Source organism: Hevea brasiliensis, chromosome 18 (genome assembly GCF_030052815.1).
Source record: "Hevea brasiliensis isolate MT/VB/25A 57/8 chromosome 18, ASM3005281v1, whole genome shotgun sequence".
NCBI classification, from domain to species: domain Eukaryota; kingdom Viridiplantae; phylum Streptophyta; class Magnoliopsida; order Malpighiales; family Euphorbiaceae; genus Hevea; species Hevea brasiliensis.
The window spans coordinates 34040051-34059899 of NC_079510.1; the positions used below are offsets into that span (position 1 = coordinate 34040051).

The following is a 19849-nucleotide window of genomic DNA, read 5'->3' on the forward strand; positions in this document are numbered from 1 at the left end:
AAATTTGAGTTTAAAACGACTTCGCAGTCGTTCCCGAGAATGTCACTCATCGCTGTGACTCTCGGCTCGTTTAACCTCTTATGTTCTGTTTTTCTTATTTATAGTTAACTAATTAAACATTACTAATTATTTGTGTTTATAGCTTCTCAAATTGTCTTAAGTATGGTTCTAATCCCCTTAATTGTCCGGACCGACACCGGTCACCGGAACAGCGAAATCTACCAGGCTATGCAATGTGGTGTTACAAGAAATAACTGCACGTACCTTTTAATAATTTCATTATAATTTGGTTAATAATTGAATGATTAGGAAATCAAATATTTATTTTCAAAAAAAATTACAATTTGAATAATTTTTATAGAAAATTTATATAAAAAAAAAGATAATTGTTATTGTAAAAAGAAAAAAAAATTTGAAACCAGAAATAATTTCAGTTTTAATAATTTAATGTTTCGAAAATTATTCTTCCATATATATGTGTAACCATTGTATATACGGAGAACTTAAAGGAAAAAAGAAGGAAACGTTATTTTATTATGATTGTTATGTGTATAATAAATACATTTTATTTATAGGTCATGATAAATTTAACATAATTAATTATTATAATAATACTATTATACATAGGATAGTTATATTCTAAAATTTCATGTAATGAAGAGGTTAATTTTTTTATTTTCATTTTTTTAAACTATTGCTAGGCAGGTTTTTAAATAAATAAAAAAAGAAATTAATACTTAGATTTTGTTTATTATAGATTTAAAATATAAATATATGAGATTTATATATTTAAAAAATAAATTTATATATTAAATTTATGACAAAACAAATCTAAATAAGAAAAATTCAAATAAAAACTCAGTTTAGACATGGCACGTAGCAAATCATGGGAGATTTCACTGGATTTTGAGTGGAGGGACTTTTCTTGCAATAAAGTTAAAATTGGGTGATAATATTCGCACAAAGCAACTTTAAGGATAGAAATGAAACAATCATAAGAATTGAGGGACTGTGTATAAATATTACCCATCCATTGAGAAGCAAGAGATCGACTAGACTGGACATGTGAGTCCAAAAGATAAAGATTCCAAGCCAAAGCCCATAACATTTGCTTTAAAGCCATAACAGCCAGCTGCATTCTTACTTCTCATCCCTGTGGGACCCGCAAATCTGGGACCCATGTTTCTGTTCTAAAACTTTACTGCAACTCTAACTACCCAACAAAGATATAAACTCGCTTACTACTAGTCCCATAGAGTCAAAGTCAACACTGTAACAATAATCATAATCGTTCCGGTCGTTTTCTTATATATATCCTGCACCTCAATGCAGAGGATAAAAAATTTCTGGATCCTCACCCTAGACGACAAACTTGGAAGGCCAATGGGTAGATTATAATCGCATTTATAAAGTGACAAATTGGTTCTTGATCTTCAATTCTTCTTAGCGATGTCAATAGATCAAATTTTTACGGGTATCTAATTTGATTGAACCCTAATAAGATGAATTTAGGTATTATATAATCAAATTTGAGATAAGTTCGAATTTGAAAAATAATACCGTTTACGAGTTCGAGTCGAGTTCAAGTTTTATACGTTAGATATCCATTACTCAAATATATTTACATAAATACTTAATTAAATATAAAATATATATTTTTATAATAATATTTATATATTTTTATATATTTTATTTTATATAAAATAGAATTTAAATATTTGTGAAATTATTAAATTTTTAAAATATAAATTATTAATTAAAATAATTTTTTATACAAAACATTAATTAAAATATATAAAATTAAACGGGTTTGGATTTTTTTCATGTAATAATAATCAGGTTTGGGACAGGTTCGGATAGTTAAAAATAAATTTTAAACAAGTTTGAGACGGTTTCAGGTTTTGATAATATTAATCAGGTTCGGATTCAGATAGAGTGATTTTCGCTAGTACTCTACCTGTTGTCATCCCTAATTCTTTTTTCTTCTTTCTTAGTACTCAGACAGATGGTGGCCATCACAAAGTTTTGTCACATGTTTTCTATATGTTCTTGCTTATTTGTGGGATTTCAAGATTCTGTATAGGTTAGAGGTGGCCATTTGTGTAGCATTTTTGTCTAAATGGTCATGTCTTATGATAGTATGATACGATTATAGACAATTTATATGATGGAATTATTAATCATGTCATAAATTTTTACTTTCTATTTATTAAACATTTCATACGATATGATCCATCTAATTCATTTAATAGATAGTCACACGACATATCTATGTTACTCGTTTAATGACTCCCTTATTAAACAAGTCATTTAAATAGATTATATGACACAAGCCATGAATATTTGATGATCCGTATTACGAGTTTACTTAAAATTTTGAGAAGGTTTCAAAGATGGGTATAAGATTTACACTTGGGTTTATTCAATGTTCACACTACATTTTAACTTTATATATGATCTTTTCTATGTACTAGTTATTTTTTAAATATGCATTGCACATTTTTCTGTACTCTAGTTGTATGTATTATAATTTAATATTATTATATATAATTATTTATTAATTTTTATATAATATAATATTATTATAATATATTAATTATTCTTATGATAATATAATAATTTTTTATTTTTTATGACATATATATTATATATGCACTTATTATTTTTAGATTAAGTTAATGAAAATGAAAGTGCATCAATAAAAATAAGAAATTATTTTAGTGAAATTTATTACAAAAAATTTATTATTATAATATAATTTTATAATTATATGTATTTTATAAATATATAAATTTAACTATTTATTATTTTGTTGGTTCATATATTTTCGTATTGAATTTTTTATGTAATAAAATATATGAGTTTATTAAGACTAATTAATTTTTAGCATTATATAATTTTTTTTATAAAACATATATAATTAGCGTGGACAATCTAATTTTTTTTTAACACCATTTAAAAGTTTATATTTATAATAGTAAAATAAATTCAATTTAGTATAATTTCATATAATGTTAAATTTCTAGTTATTTTTTATTTTATTTTTTAATTTTATTTGATAAAATTATCTATAGATATTCATATCAATAAGTATTAATATTATTGATTTCTATTTGATATATAATATTTTACATAATTTTATATTTTCTTATGATATAGAAAAAAATTTTTAAAAATAAGATGGATAAATATATTAACACTAATAAATTATTTATAAATAATAAATTAAAAACTAAATTTTTTATATGAAAATTAAAAAATCAATGCTAATAAAATAAAAAATACTGACATTTGTATATTATTATTTTTAATCAGAATAATTATATTAAAAAATATATAGACAATTATTCAATTTATAATAAAACACATTATCAAACTAATTTATAACATATTTTTAAATTAAATTTTTTTATAAATATTTTTTTAAAAGTAAATGTCAAATTTCAACAAAGAAAATTATTGGATCCAAATAAATAGAAAATATAATAAATGATGTAATTATATTCATATAAAAATTAGACTATTTTTAAATCAAAATATCAATTTAAGTTTATATTTAAATATAAATTATTTAATTAAAATAATAATTATATATTCAAAGTATGTTTCTTAATTTTTTTTAATACATATTCATTATTTGCCAAGCTAAAATAAGATTACAGAATTAAAAAGTTAAAAAATATTATTTTTTTATATGGACGCACATTAACATTTTTTAAACTTTTAATAATATATCATTTTAAAATAAAAAAAATAAATATCATAAATTTCAATCATTCTATTAATTATATTAATTTTATAATTAAACTCAAGCCTAACATATTATATTAATTATTATTTTTTAAATAATATATTGATCTTTTTATTTTTTTATATATATTTTTTATTTTAATTACATATTATTTTAAAAATTTATATTCGTATAATTTTAATTTATAAAAAATACAAATTTAATATTTTTTATAAATCAACTAATATGAATTTTTCTTATAATATTCTTTAGTTGTTTTATACATATATAAGGCTTATCAATAAATGTAGTAGTATTTACATAGAATTTATAAATTCAATTTTAATTAAACTAATTTATATATTAAAGCAATAATTAAGAATTATAGAAATCTATCTATAATTAAAAAATATATATTTGTTTTATATGAAATATTTTTGAAATAAATTTATTAGAAATTAAATTAAAGAAAACTTTAAAAACACTAATAAAAGAATTTATATTAGATTTCATTTAAGTAAATTCAAATGTAATTATATTAAAATATTTTTACATAAAAAATTATAAGATAGAGATAGAAATATATTAGAATTTATTAAAAAAGTTATTTATATAAATAATATGCCTTTATATTTTTGTAAATAATATAAATCATGAAAACATTTTTATAAAATTTTATTTTAAATTATATTATAATAAAAATTCAATAAAATAAAATTTAAATATAAGCAAGACTAAGAATTTTATATTTATATAAACTCTATATAGACACTTAAATTTTAAGTCTTAAAAATTTTAAATTTATATAAATTGTAAAATTAAATTAAATAATAAAAATATAATTATGAATATTATAAATAATAAAGGATAATTTAGATAAAGCCAATATTTCTTTTTTCTTTTACACACACACACACACACACACACACACACACATATATATATATATATATAAATTATTATATAAATTAAATTAAAATTATATTGAAATAAATAAATTATTGAAATTAACTATGTCAATAATTTATTTTATAACTGTATTCACAAAAATTATTTTTTAATCAATACTAAAATTTTATTAAATTTAGTCCTCTATTTTTATTCTTAAAATAAATAAAATTTTGTTTTTAAATATTAAAAATCTTCAAAAGAAATTTAAAACATGAAATCAATTATAATGCTGCCAGCTCTATGTACAGGGAAGGTTGTTAGTGCTCAAGAAACCAGACCCAGATAATGCTGCTGCAACTGCTCGTTGGCTTGTTTTTCAGAATTCTTGGGGTGTTTTAAAGAATGTTTGTTTATCCTTTGTCTTGCTTTTGCTTGAAACTGTGCTTTGGTTGATTATTCGCATTTTGTATTATTATTATTTTGGTTTAGAGTCTTATTTATTCTTGGTTGTTATTGCTTCAAGGAGCTGTTCGAAGGATTAGTTGGGCTGGGTTGGATTGAGTTTTATTTGTAACACCCTGTAGCAATCTCGTACATTCTACTGTTCAGGTGACCGGTATCAGTCCGGATAACTAGAACGTTTGGAAAAATATTTAGACTAGAGTGAGAGTCATAAATAACTCAAATAATAATAAGAAAAATTTAGGAAAAATTTTAGAAATAAAATACAACCAAGTTGAATGAGCCGGTGCCCTAGCAATGGGTAGCACAGTGGGAAGTTGCGGTCTTCGCAGCTAGAAGCCCTAAACCAGAGAGAAAATTTATAAAATAATTTTTGAGACTCTAGAGAAGAGTCATTGAGGTTTCGATGGCATTAGAATGCCAAGAAAATGTTTAGGAAAATTTTTAGATCGGAACAGACGATTTTGGCTCAATAAGCTAAACAAAGGGCATTTTGGTCATTTCGTCCTCAGAGATGATTTTTGACCAACTTGTCCAGTTAAATAAATAATTTACATGAAATAAAATGTGAATAAATATTGCTAAAACTTGAATTGAAAATGAGTAGAAAATAAAAGAAAATAAAATAAAATAAAATAAAACTCAAATTATGACATCATTATGATGTCATTAAAAACTCTCCACCAATCACCATGAGACAACCATTTAATAAACAAATAAAAAGGAGATAAATGAGTAAAAAAAATGAAGAAGCCATCTTCTTCTCCAGCCATTCTCCCGTCCAACCCTCTCTTCTCCATTTCCTCTCAAATTCTTTCATTTTCCTATCATTAAAACACCATTTCAAGCTTCCAAACCATTACCGTCCTTCACAAAAATAGTTGGCAGCCTTGATAAACCTCCATAGCCAGCCATAAAACCCAAGGAAAGTGGGAAGAAAAGTGAAAGGAAAATCTGGTTGGTAGCCCCAAAGAGGTGAATCAAGTGTTGGGTTGATTGAAGGTTGCTTGGAGCTAGAAGAATAAGGTTAGTGCTAGAAATTCTCTTAGAATTTAAAATTTATGCAAGTTGATTTAGGGTTTGCTAAAATTTGGAATTTTGTGTTGTGACTTGAATTTGATGATGTTGAGGTTGATTATTGACTATTAGAAGTGCTATAAATGTGAATTGAAGTTTGGAAGTTGGGTGGAATTGAAAATTGGGAGTGTTGTTCTTATGCAGGGAATTCTGGACCTATGAGTCCAGTGTATTTAGATGAACATAAGTAGAGCTAGACAACTCTAATTGGTGTGAGGCCAATCGGAGATGAAATTTAAGACCTAAACCAACATTTTTCATGAAGAAACCATGCCCAGAAACCAAGTACAAAATGACTAAAAATTGGCTTGAATCCAGGTAACCATATGCTGGACCTGGAAAAATGACCATATGAACAGTAAATGTTCAAATGGCCATAACTCAGTCTAGGAAGGTTAGAATGACCTGATTTTTGTACCATTGGAAAGCTTAGACATAGGAGAACATTTCATATGAAGAACTTAGAGCCCAGTTCTGACCCTAGCCTAATCAAATTGTTAATCAAATTTAGTCCAACAAAACTGCCAGAACCAAACTGATCAGAAAATTCTGGACATTGACTAGCCTGACCAGTTTTGAAAAAAATATCATAACTTGGTTTACAAAACTGAAAATGCAGTGAAACCAAATCCAAAATTTCTATAAGACCTAGAAATACAAATTTGGTGTTTTGACTAAAACCCAGAACCTGATGGAACTTGAAGAGATTGCTAGGAAAATTTAGCATTCCAAATCCTAAAATTTAACCAAATAGACACTTACCCCAGAATTATTTAGATCATATCTCATACTAGAAAACTCCAATTGAGATGAGCCAAATTTTTATGGAAACCTAAGAATCAGGAATCCAACTTTGATTTAGGAACCTTCTTCAAATTTTGAGTGCAAGTACCCTAAAATGGGAATCAAAGATATTGACCTGAACCTGAAATCCTGAAGGCATAAGGTTTATGAGTCCAGGTCAGTTATTTGGCAATAATTCACTCTACATAACTAGAAAAATTATGATTCTTAAACCTGAGTGATCCTAAGACATAAGGTAACAACTCATATGAAGGATATTAGGTCTAAAAATGACTGTAGCATACCCAAATAATTAGAATAAATTGGACTCCAGAATCTGCCTGGTTCTGGATCCAGAAAGGGTTAATGAACTAGTTATGGCATTTAGGCCATAACTTGAGTTTAAAAACTCCAAATGGAGTGATTTAATAAGGAAAATTGAACTAAACACAATAAGGAACAACTTTGATTTAGAACATTTGGCCAAATTCTCACTGTAGAATTGCCTAATGGAACAGTGAACTCTAGCACCCAAAACTGAAATTTTTTATTTATTTCCTATTGGTTAGAAGTATTGATTAGCAACTAATACCAACACTTTTGTGAACCAAAATGTGGTAATTTCATGTGGTTAGAACTCATGTAATTATTATGTATGAGAAAGTCAACCTTTGAAGGGAAATGGTAATGTGAATAGTAACCCCAATGATATAGAAAAATGGCATAATAAATTAGAAAAAACTATTAGGATGATTAATATAGATAATGTGATTAATGAAATAATTGTTATAAATTGTTATCAATATGAATGACATAATGAATGAATAAATGAATCATATTAATGTATGAATAAGACATTAGTTCTCATTATTGTAGAAAGAACTAATACTTTGAGTACAATGGTATAGAAGGATAATTGATGTGAATTGCGATCATATGAATAACCAAATTAATGTATAAATTATAATTGGAATTTGTCATGAAATAATGAAGTCATAAAACACAATATATTAACACTTATTGGTACTATGTGCCCATGTATCGCCTAGACATGTGTGTCAGATTGGATAGATTGACATGCCAATAGGGTATTGTTTTAGCAGTACTGCATAAGACTTTATACTTGTATTCATGGCTTTATGCCTGCACTCATAGCTTTTATGCCCGGTTATATGTTACTATGGCTTTTAGCCATATTGATATGTTATCATGGCTCTTAGGCCATACTGACTGCATACGTGGTTGACGTTTTGCGTTCCATGGTATGACGGCCCGAGGCACCGCGGTGTCCAGTGCCAATGACTCGTTATCCAGTTTAGTCAGCCTGTCATAGGTTACTTGGGTAGTAAAATTTGTTGAAATAAGTTAAGAATATTAGCAACTGAAAACATTAACAATTAAATAAATGAGTAAGAATATTTAAAATAAATTAGATTAGTTATTTAGCAAAAAAAAATTGAAATAAATTGAAACGATATTAAAATTTAATTATTATGAAAGAATTGAGCGCTTCTGAAGAGGAATAAATTAGAACAAATGATAGTTAATACTAGAAGTATTATATGAAATTAGATTAAATTCCAGAGTATCCAAATTTTGATCTATTTCTTTTTTTTTATTATATATTATTTTCTTGTTATATTATTGCACCACTAAGCAGCAATGCTTAGCGCGATGGATTTGTTTCCTCGCGCAGGTACTGAAGGTAAAGCCCAATGAATATTAAACAGAGATTTTGGAGTTCTGATCTACAGAAGTGTCTGAAGTATTCAAGGTTGTCATCTCCTCAGCAATGCATGTAGATAAGACCCATATAGGTCATAATTTGTATGTTGTATAAAATGCTTAATTATAGTATTGTAATGTAGATTATGAAAATATAATTAATAAGTATGTGATATAAATTAATAAATTGGTTAGTTAATATGTGATTAAATTGTATATTATGTAAATTAATGAAGATTGAAAATTTTCATATATGAGTTGAGCATGAATGGGAATGTATGGAAATGTATATGAATGAAATTGTATGGATTTGAATACGGAATTGAAATATATAGATGATGCATGAAATGATGAGATTTTTATTTTAAAATATTATTGAAAATTTCAAGCTGGTGAATAGTGAATCACGTCAAAAGTAAATAAAATAGGGAAAACTCCTTTAGTTTCTCCATAGAATATGAATTATTTTAAAATATAACGAGTTCAAAATCATTAAAGAAATAAAGTAAGATAAGTTAGGGTGCTCTACACCGAATGTAGCACACCTCGCCTGGCTACATTGTAGACGGGTAAGGGGTGTTACATTTATTGGTATCAGAGCACGGTTTAGGCGTTCCTAGGCATAGATAGATAGAAAGGGATAGTGTGCATAACATGCATTGCATTCATATGAGTCGAGGTGACACTAATGCAGATCCGTTTTCTTTGGTAAGGTGAAGAAATAAGGAAGTAGCAGCTCCTTGACTATTTACACTAAGTAAATTTCGAGGACGAAATTTTTGTTAGAGGGGAAGAATTGTAACACCCTCACTGTAGCAATTCCATACATTCTACTGTTTCGGTGACTGGTGTCAGTCCGGATAGCTAGAACGTTTGGAAAAATATTTAGACTAGAGTGAGGAGTCATAAATAACTCAAATAATAATAAGAAAAATTTAGGAAAAATTTTAGAAATAAAATACAACCAAGTTGAATGAGCCGGTGCCCTAGCAATGGGTAGCACAGTGGGAAGTTGCGGTCTTTGTAGCTAGGAGCCCTAAACCCAAGAGAAAATTCATAAAATAATTTTTGGGACTCCAGAGAAGAGTCATTGAGGTTTCAATGGCATTAGAATGCCAAGAAAATGCTTAGGAAAATTTTTAGATTGGTACAGACGATTTTAGCTTAATAAGCTAAACAAATGACATTTTGGTCATTTCGTCCTCAAAGATGATTTTTGGCCAACTTGTCCAGTTAAATAAATAATTTACATGATATAAAATGTGAATAAATATTGCTAAAACTTGAATTAAAAATGAATAGAAAAGAAAAGAAAAGAAAAGAAAATAAAACTCAAATTATGACATCATTATGATGTCATTAAAAACTCTCCGCCAATCACCATGAGACAACCATTTAATAAACAAATAAAAAGGAGATAAATGAGTAAAAAAAAATGAAAAAGCCATCTTCTTCTCCAGCCATTCTCCCATCCAACCCTCTCTTCTCCATTTCCTCTCAAATTTTTTCATTTTCCTATCATTAAAACACCATTTCAAGCTTCCAAACCATTACCTTCCTTCACAAAAATAGTTGGCAGCCTTGATAAACCTCCATAGCCAGCCATAAAACCCAAGGAAAGTGGGAAGAAAAGTGAAAGGAAAATATGGTTGGTAGCCCCAAAGAGGTGAATCAAGTGTTGGGTTGATTGATGGTTGCTTGGAGCTAGAAGAATAAGGTTAGTGCTAGAAATTCTCTTGGAATTTAAAATTTATGCAAGTTGATTTAGGGTTTGCTAAAATTTGGAATTTTGTGTTGTGACTTGAATTTGATGATGTTGAGGTTGATTATTGACTATTAGAAGTGCTATAAATGTCAATTGAAGTTTTGGAGTTGGGTGGAATTGAAAATTGGGAGTGTTGTTCTTATGCAGGGAATTCTGGACCTATGAGTCTAGTATGTTTAGATGAACATAAGTAGAGCTAGACAGCTCCAATTGGTGTAAGGCCAATTGAAGATGAAATTTAAGACCTAAACCAACATTTTTCATGAAGAAATCATGCCCAGAAACCAAGCACAAAATGACCAAAAATTGGCTTGAATCTGGGTAACCATATGCTGGACCTGGAAAAATGACCATATGAACAGTAAATGTTCAAATGGCCATAACTCACTCTAGGAAGGTCAGAATGACCTGATTTTTAAACCATTGAACAGCTTAGACATAGGAGAACATTTCATATGAAGAACTCAGAGCCCAGTTTTGAACCTAGCCTAATCAAATTATTAACCAAATTTAGTCTAACAAAACTGTCAGAACCAAACTGACCAGAAAATTCTGGTCATTGACCAACCTGACCAGTTTTGAAATAAATGTCATAACATGGTCTACAAAACTACAAATGTAGTGAAACCAAAGCCAAAATTTCTATAAGACCTAGAAATACAAATTTGGCGTTTTGACCAAAACCTAGAACCTTATGGAACTTGAAGAGATTGCTAGGAAAATTTAGCATTCCAAATCCTGAAATTTAACCAAATAGACTGTAACACCCTAGGCAAATCCCACATCGGCAAAACACGGGAGAGATGCTGGGTTTATAAGTTGATGGTTCGTAACCCCTATTGACGCGTTTTAAAACCGTGAGGGCTTCGGCCCAGAGCGGACAATATCACTAGTGGGCCGGGCCATTACATTTGTGGTATCAGAGCCGCTCCGCGTGCAACCTTGAACGATGGTGGGGCAAACCTCAGCGAGGACGCTGAGTCCTATAAGGGGGGTGGATTGTAACACCCTAGGCAAATCCCACATCGGCAAAACACGGGAGAGATGCTGGGTTTATAAGTTGATGGTTCGTAACCCCTATTGACGCGTTTTAAAACCGTGAGGGCTTCGGCCCAGAGCGGACAATATCACTAGTGGACCGGGCCGTTACATTTGCTAAATGTGACACCCCTTACCCGTCTATAGTATAGCCGAGCAAGAAGTGCCACATTCGGTGCCGGAGCACCCTATCTTGTCTTGTCATGTCTATTGTAAATTTTAATGTCATTTAAATCAGTTATGTGTAGAATTTTTTTTTTTATATATATATATCTTATTTCTGTGGAGACCCGGACAGATCCTCCTCTGTTTTATTAGCATCTGGCGGGTTCCACTATCACGTGTTAACATATTCATAGTCATCTCACATATTTCCATATCATATTTTCTTTTATCATATCATTCACAACTATTTATGAGATCTCAAAATGAAGTGTCATCTATTGCATTCATATGGAAATTTATAGATAATAAATTATAAGTTTTCATTTCAAGTCCAAAATGAAATACATCATAAACTAGTAATTACATCATGACTAGACATAATGAACCAAAATACTAGTCTACACATGGGCCCTACCAAAATATAAAAGACTGATGAGGTGACTCTGATCGGTGGCAGATCTGGTCGGAACTCTGTCCGAATACTCTTGTGACTGGCGATCTTGATTACTGCGATGGAAAACCAACGCGCTAAGCATAACGCTTAGTGGTGCATAATTTATAATAACAATAATTAAACAATTGAATTAATATTTACAAATCATAAATTCTGGGTCTTTTACATTTTTTTATTACACTTTGGAAATAATTAAAATTATTGGGATCTTTCCTGTTTACTTATTGTATATTCAGTATTAATTAATTATTATCAATGCCCAAGAAACCTATAACAAATTATAAAAGCTGGATACACGGGAGTATACGGGTTAGACAGCCATATGTCTACCATACATACATCGGGCCACGAGGCCGGTGTCGCACGAGACCATTGTCGGGCTTGTAAAGCCAGAAATTAAGTAGGCACAATGGCCAGTAAGTAGGCATATAGCCTGTAGAACAATCATATCAGACATATATTGTCAGTTCATGATTTGCTCTATAAGCAGTACTGCTATCTGTGGTCCCTAATTGGTATACCAATTTATCCAAACTAAATAAATAAGTCTAGGTATACTATGGGCAATTAAACATTTTTAATTATTTTAGCACTATTCACTGTTACTATTTTCTAGTACTGTTCATTGGTACCATTAATTTCATATTAATGGGACATTAGTCCCAATTTACATATTCATATCATTTTTAATATTTAATTATCCTTATGAGTATTTTAATTATCATATATAGCATTTTTCCCATGAACCTTTCTTTAGGTTCATATTGATGTGTTATCTTTATCTAGGAATTTGACTAGGTTAGGATGTCTATTTAGTCACACTTCCTTCATAACAATTGTTCCTCTATGTTTAAACTTGAATTTCAGTGTTTGAATCACTGAATTTGGAGTTATAGAACTCAAGTTATGGTCAAAATACCATAACTAGTCCCTTTGCCTCTAAGCTGTCCAGAATTTACAATTTCTAGTCAATAAAGTTTGACCAGTCATTTGATCATTTTATTGTCATTTTTAGACTTAGGTTCCTTCACAAGATATGTTCCTCTATGTCTTAGGGACTCCCAGGTAAAATTTCATAATTTTTCAAGTTTGGTATAGTGAGTTATGGTCAATGTATTAACCTGGACTCTCAATCCTATAAGGGCAAAAATCAACTTCAGGGCAGTATGTTTGACCCTCTTTTTAGGGTCTTTACACTTAGAATTTGGCAAAGCTGTCTAAATCAATGTTGTAGCCCTAAGTATCATGTTTCTAGATCATATTGGCAAATCTCAAATGGAATTTCCTAGTGAGAGTTATGACCAAATGAACACACAGGTATCAAATGGCATTCTGGGTTCAACTTAACATTTTCTAGATTTCAATTCCTAACTTTGGCTAATATTTTCTCTAGGATGCAATGGTTTCTAGAGCTTGGTCAAAACATAAAAATTGTTGTGCTATGCCTTATAAAACTTTTGGCACTAGTTTCACTCAATTTGCAGCTTTGGAGACCAAGTTATGGCATTTTTGCCAAAACTGGTCAAGCATACCAAAGGAACAGTATTTTGAGACATTTTCTGGGTTGGCAGTTTCAGTGACTCAACTTGTGCTAATAATTTAATTTAGTTAAAAGCAAAACTGGGTCAAGTGGTCTTCATGAAAAGTGTAGCCCTATGTCTAAACTTTCCATTGGTAAAATTTTAGGTCATTTGGACCAGTATAGAGAGAGTTATGACCAAATGAACACGTACTGTTCATTTGGTCATTTTCTGGGTTGACAGTTTCAGTGACCCAAATTGTGCTAACAATTTGAATTTGTTAAAGGCAAAACTGGGTTAAGTGGTCTTCATGAAAAGTGTAGCCCTATGTCTAAACTTTCCATGGGTAGAATTTTAGGTCATTTGGACCAGTATAGAGAGAGTTATGACCAAATGAACATGTACTGTTCTTTTGGTCATTTTCTGGGTTGGGTGCAGGGAAATCCGAATTTGGGCAGTATTTAGCTTAAGTTTTGGACAGAATTTGGGCATGGTTTCTTCATGGAAAATGGGCTATTTTGGGTCTAGTTTCACCTCCAATTGGCCTCATACCAATTGGGGTCACACAATTTTATTTATGGCCTAAAATGTACACTGCCCTCAATAAACACAACCTGCAGAAAATTGACACTTCCAAAACTCAATCTCCTCCAACTTCCTTACTTCAATTTGCATGCAATACACTTCTATAAGCAACAATCTCATCCCAATTAGGTCAAATTTCAAGCATTTACACAAAATCTCCAAGTCATGTACACAAACCCTAATTTCCAAGTTTCAAACTCAATCAATTCAATCCCTTTTCACTTCTCATACATATAATCATATCAATCATCATCTCTAAACTCATTTACATTATTTGAAATAAAGCCCAATACATTTCATGGCTGCCAAAATTTGGGGACATCATGGGTTCATGAATTTCTTGTTAATTTCTTGAAATTTTCACTTATCTCAAGTCACTTTCAAGTATTAAAAGAAGAAGGAAGGGAGAAAAGCACTAACCTCTTGTGACCCAACTTGAAAATTTTCCCAAAACTTCAACTTTCCTTCTCCCTATGGGTACCTAGAGCTTCCTTATGATGTGGGCTAAATTTTTAATGAAGGGGACCATGGGTTTTGGTGGATAAATGAAGAGAAACTCAAGCTCAAAGCTTTAGCAAAAATGGTGGAGGGGAGAGAACATGGAGACGGCAAGGAGAGAGAGAAGAGGAAATGAAGAAGACTTGTGGTTGGTTAATTTTTGTCTCTTGTGTCTTATATATATATATATATATTCTATAATTATTGTTTTTAAATTTCATAAATCTATTTCCTTTCTTTTCTTTTCTTTCCTTTTCTTTTCTTTTCTTTTCTTCTTCTTTCTCTTCTCATTTTTCAAATTCAAATTCATAAAATTATTTTATGTTAATTATTCTATTTCCAAATTTTAATTTGACATTTAAGTCAAAATTCACCTCTAGGGGTGAAATGACCAAAATGCCTTTCATGGTGCTCATCGGATTATTTTTATTTTTTTCTACCAATTAATAAATTCTCTAAATTTTATTTTATTTCTCAAAATTTTTCCTATATATTTTTTTTAATATTTATTTCATTAATTTATGCCTCCTCACTATAGTTTAGGTGTAGTTCCAGACATTTTGATTATCCGAACAGATATGAGTCGTCGGAACAGTAAAATGTACGGACTACCTTTGGTGAGGACGTTACATAGACACTTGACCTCAGAATAGTATTTAGATCATATCTCCCACTAGAAAACTCCAATTGAGATGAGCCAAATTTTTATGGAAACCTAAGAATCAGGACTCCAACTTTGATTTAGGAACCTTCTTCAAATTTTAAGTGCAAGTACCCTAAAATGGGAATCAAAGATGTTGACCTGAACCTGAAATCCTAAAGGCACAGGGTTCATGAGTCCAGGTCAGTTATTTTGCAATAATTCACTCTACATAACTAGAAAAATTATGATTTTTGAACCTGAGTGATCCTAAGACATAAGGTAACAACTCATATGAAGGATATTAGGTCTAAAAATGACTGTAGCATACCCAAATAATTAGAATAAATTGGACTCCAGAATCTGCCTGGTTCTGGATCCAGAAAGGGTCAATGAACCAGTTATGGTATTTAGGCCATAACTTAAGTTAAAAAACTCCAAATTGAGTGATTCAAAAAGGAAAATTGAACTAAACACAATAAGGAACAACTTTGATTAAGAACATTTGGCCAAATTCTCACTGTAGAATTGGCTAATGGAACAGTGAACTCTAGCACCCAAAACTGAAAATTTTCATTTATTTCCTATTGGTTAGAAGTATTGATTAGCAACCAATACCAACACTTTTGTGAACCAAAATGTGGTAATTTCATGTGGTTAGAACTCATGTAATTATTATGTATGAGAAAGTCAACCTTTGAAGGGAAATGGTAATGTGAATAGCAACCCCAATGATATAGAAAAATGGCATAATAAATTAGAAAAACTATTAGGATGGTTAATATAAATAATGTGATTAATGAAATAATTGTTATAAATTGTGATCAATATGAAAGGCATAATGAATGAATAAATGAATCATATTAATATATGAATGAGACATTAATTCTCATTATTGTAGAAAAAACTAATACTTTGAGTACAATGGTATAGAAGGATAATTGATGTGAATTGCGATCATATGAATGATCAAATGAATGTATAAATTATAATTGGAATTTATCATGAAATAATGAAGTCATAAAACACAATATAATAACACTTAATGGTACTATATGCTCATGTATCGTCTAGACATGTGTGTTAGATTGGATAGATTGACATGCCAATAAGGTATTGTTTTAGCAGTACTGCGTAAGGCTTTATGCCTGTATTCATGGCTTTATTCCCGCACTCATGGCTTTTATGCCCGATTATATGTTACCATGGCTTTTATCCATACTGATATATTATCATGGCTCTTAGGCCATACTGACTGCATACATGGTTGATGTTTTGCGTCCCATGGTATGACGGCCCGAGGCACCGCGGTGTCCAGTGCTAACGACCCGTTATCCAGTTTAGTCAGCCTGTCATAGGTTACTTAGGCAGTGAAATTTATTGAAATAAGTTATGAATATTAGCAACTGAAAACATTAGCAATTAAATAATTGAGTAAGAATATTTAAAATAAATTAGATTAGTTATTTAACAAAAAGAATTGAAATGAATTGGAACGATATTAAAATTTAATTATTATGAAAGAATTGAGCGCTTCTGAAGAGGAATAAATTAGAACAAAGGATAGTTAATACTAGAAGTATTATATGAAATTATATTAAATTCCAGATTATCCAAATTTTGATCTATTTCTTTTTTTATTGTATATTATTTTCTTGTTATATTATTGCACCACTAAGTAGCAATGCTTAGCGTGATAGATTTGTTTCCTCGCGCAGGTACTGAAGGTAAAGCCCAACGAATATTAAACAGAGATTTTAGAGTTTTGATCTACAGAAGTGTTTGAAGTATTCAAGGTTGTCATCTCCTCAGCAATGCATGTAGATAGGGCCCATATAGGTCATAATTTGTATGTTGTACAAAATGCTTAGTTATAGTATTGTAATGTAGATTATGAAAATGTAATTAATAGGTATGTGATATAAATTAATAAATCGGTTAGTTCATATGTGATTAAATTGTATATCATGTAAATTAATGAATATTGAAAATTTTCATATATGAGTTGAGCATGAATGGGAATGTATGGAAATGGATATGAATAAAATTGTATGGATTTGAATACAGAATTGAAATATATAGATGATGCATGAAATGATGAGATTTTTATTTTAAAATATTATTGAAAATTTCAAGCTGGTGAATAGTGAATCACATCAAAAGTAAATAAAATAGGAGAAACTCTGTTAGTTTCTCCATAGAATATGAATTATTTTAAAATATAATGAGTTTAAAATTATTAAAGAAATAAAGTAAGATAAGTTAGTGTACTCCGGCACCGAATGTAGCGCACCTCGCTCGGCCACATTGTAGACGGGTGAGGGGTGTTACATTATTCGTTTCTAATTAATCATTGAAGGGAGTAATGCAGGCATATGGGCAACTAAAGAAATTGTTGCTGAATTGGATAAGATTTAATACAGGTTTTTGGTTCTTTGGTTTTGAAGCTGGTGCCTGACATGCTTTGTGTATTGATCTTTTTGTCTTCTATGATGACATGAACTTGTTTAGGTTTATCTTTTTACTTTTAGGAAGCTTAGATATTGTTTTTTTTTTTTTTTTTGTTTCTGGGCAGTTTAAATAATTTGCAGATGAAAGCATAATCGTCATTTTTAATCATTTCAATGGATTTGGGAGGAGTACCCTTTGGGTAAGGTTTTTATCTTTTTTATTTTTAATTATGGGTTTCTCCTTATAGTTAAGTTATAAATGTATTTGAATGCTCTGTCAAGCTAATTGAAGTACAGTGATACTATCGAAAGTTGCTTGGGTCTGGTTCTAACATGTAAGCCTGCAATAAAGAGAAAAGATGAGATGAGTGGCCTTCTAATAAGTCACTCCGATGCTCAAATCAAAAAACTGGATATGAGAGTATGGAGAAAAACTGTAATAAGATTTTGAGAATGAGAATATGTGTACCTTATTTCTGATTACCTGATTGGTATTTATAGGCCTTTTAGTGAGATAACCATTGCTTCTTTTATGGAGATAATCCTGACTGATATGCCAAGATTATCTGCATGAAATCCTCTCTTGCTTGAATACTGGTATGACTATTGCTTGGTACATGAGATTGGTCTTGCTTAATTACTGGCGTGATTATTGCTCGGTACATCTTTTGTTTGCCTTGTTAGGCAATCGAAGGTATTTTCTTCAGTCTTATTTATATTCCATGATCCTTTAACCAGTATTTGACCTTTCTGACTACCATGATGGATATTGTGTGGAATTGACTATTTGACTTAGATTTTTAGGTGCATAGTATCATTAGTTCTCCCTCTAGCCTTTATGAATCTTTAGGTTCGTGTTGCTGCTCGTCCAGTTAGAAAACTTGCGTGAGGTTCTTTTTTATTATCATGTTTATCCTGCGAATAGCTATCATAGTTTAATGTGCTGTGTTTAATTTGACGGCTATCATATATAAAGTTTTCTCTCAGGAAGGTAAAATATTTTTTTGAAGATTTTTAAATTTTGAAGGACTTTTATGGTTCTTCCTAGAAAATCGTGCTTCTTCCCATACTATTTCATCTCTTGTGTTCAATTTCTCCTGTTATCATCCCCTTGTCTCTAATGAATTCTTTCAAATCCTCCAACGGGTTTTTCCTTTTATGAAGGTAGTCAAGTTCTCTTCTTCTTCCTCTTTCTACTTTTTCTTTTTTTCTTCAAATCTTGAGTGATGTTAGTGAGAATTGAGGTTCGAGTGCCACTCCCCTTTTACTGTGAATCGTCTACAGCCAAGATAGTAGTGCTCGAGAACTATTTTCAAAGTAGGACCACCATCATCATGATGGTGTGGAAGTTTCTGAGGTTACCTATCCCTCTACTCTGTATGAAGCCACCGAGTCTCAACCTCCTATCAATGTTGGCCCGAGTTCTTTGGGGCAATGACTCCTCCTGGTGTTTCTGAGTTGCAATCTTGTTTGAGTGGTTGGGATCTCCTGGACTTGTCAAAGTCGTGTTCTTTGGGGCAATAGCTCCTCCTGGTGTTTCTAAGTTGCAATCTTGTTTGAGTGGTTGGGGTCTCCTAGACTTGTCAAAGTTGTATAGGATCAATAAAGATTATTTTCGCTTATCGCTCGCTGGTCCAAGAGGTTGAGTGGATAGTTGTTATCTTAATCTAGTTCATGTGGCTTTGCATGAAGAGCAGTTAAAGTCGAGTCTAAGACTACCACTGGATCCTCTAGACATTGAGATTCTCAAGCATTATCTCTTGTCCACCTCCCAATTGCACCCTAACTCATGGAAGCTGTTATTTGCCTTTCAAGCTTTGTGTTGGAGAAAAAGGCTTCACGCCTTAGCTCACATCTTCTCCGTGTTCTTTCAACTAAATACAAAGGACAATGAGGAATTCTGGCATTTCTATGCTCAAAAGGCAATGGGTCTTTTCACCGTTCTCCATCTTCCTTGAAGAAATGGAAAAATAGATTTTTTTTTTTGTGGAAAATGCGGTTGATGAATAGTGGGGGGGCATGCAAACGAGCTGGAACTACTTGGCTGATAAGAGGGTGAGGAAGGT

At 30.5% G+C, this 19849-nt stretch overlaps 1 pseudogene; it reads left to right on the top strand.

The window, feature by feature from the left end:
- The first annotated feature begins 869 nt into the window (after nucleotides 1-869).
- Nucleotides 870-19849, top strand: part of LOC110655717 (uncharacterized) — a 37324-nt pseudogene continuing 18344 nt past the window's right edge.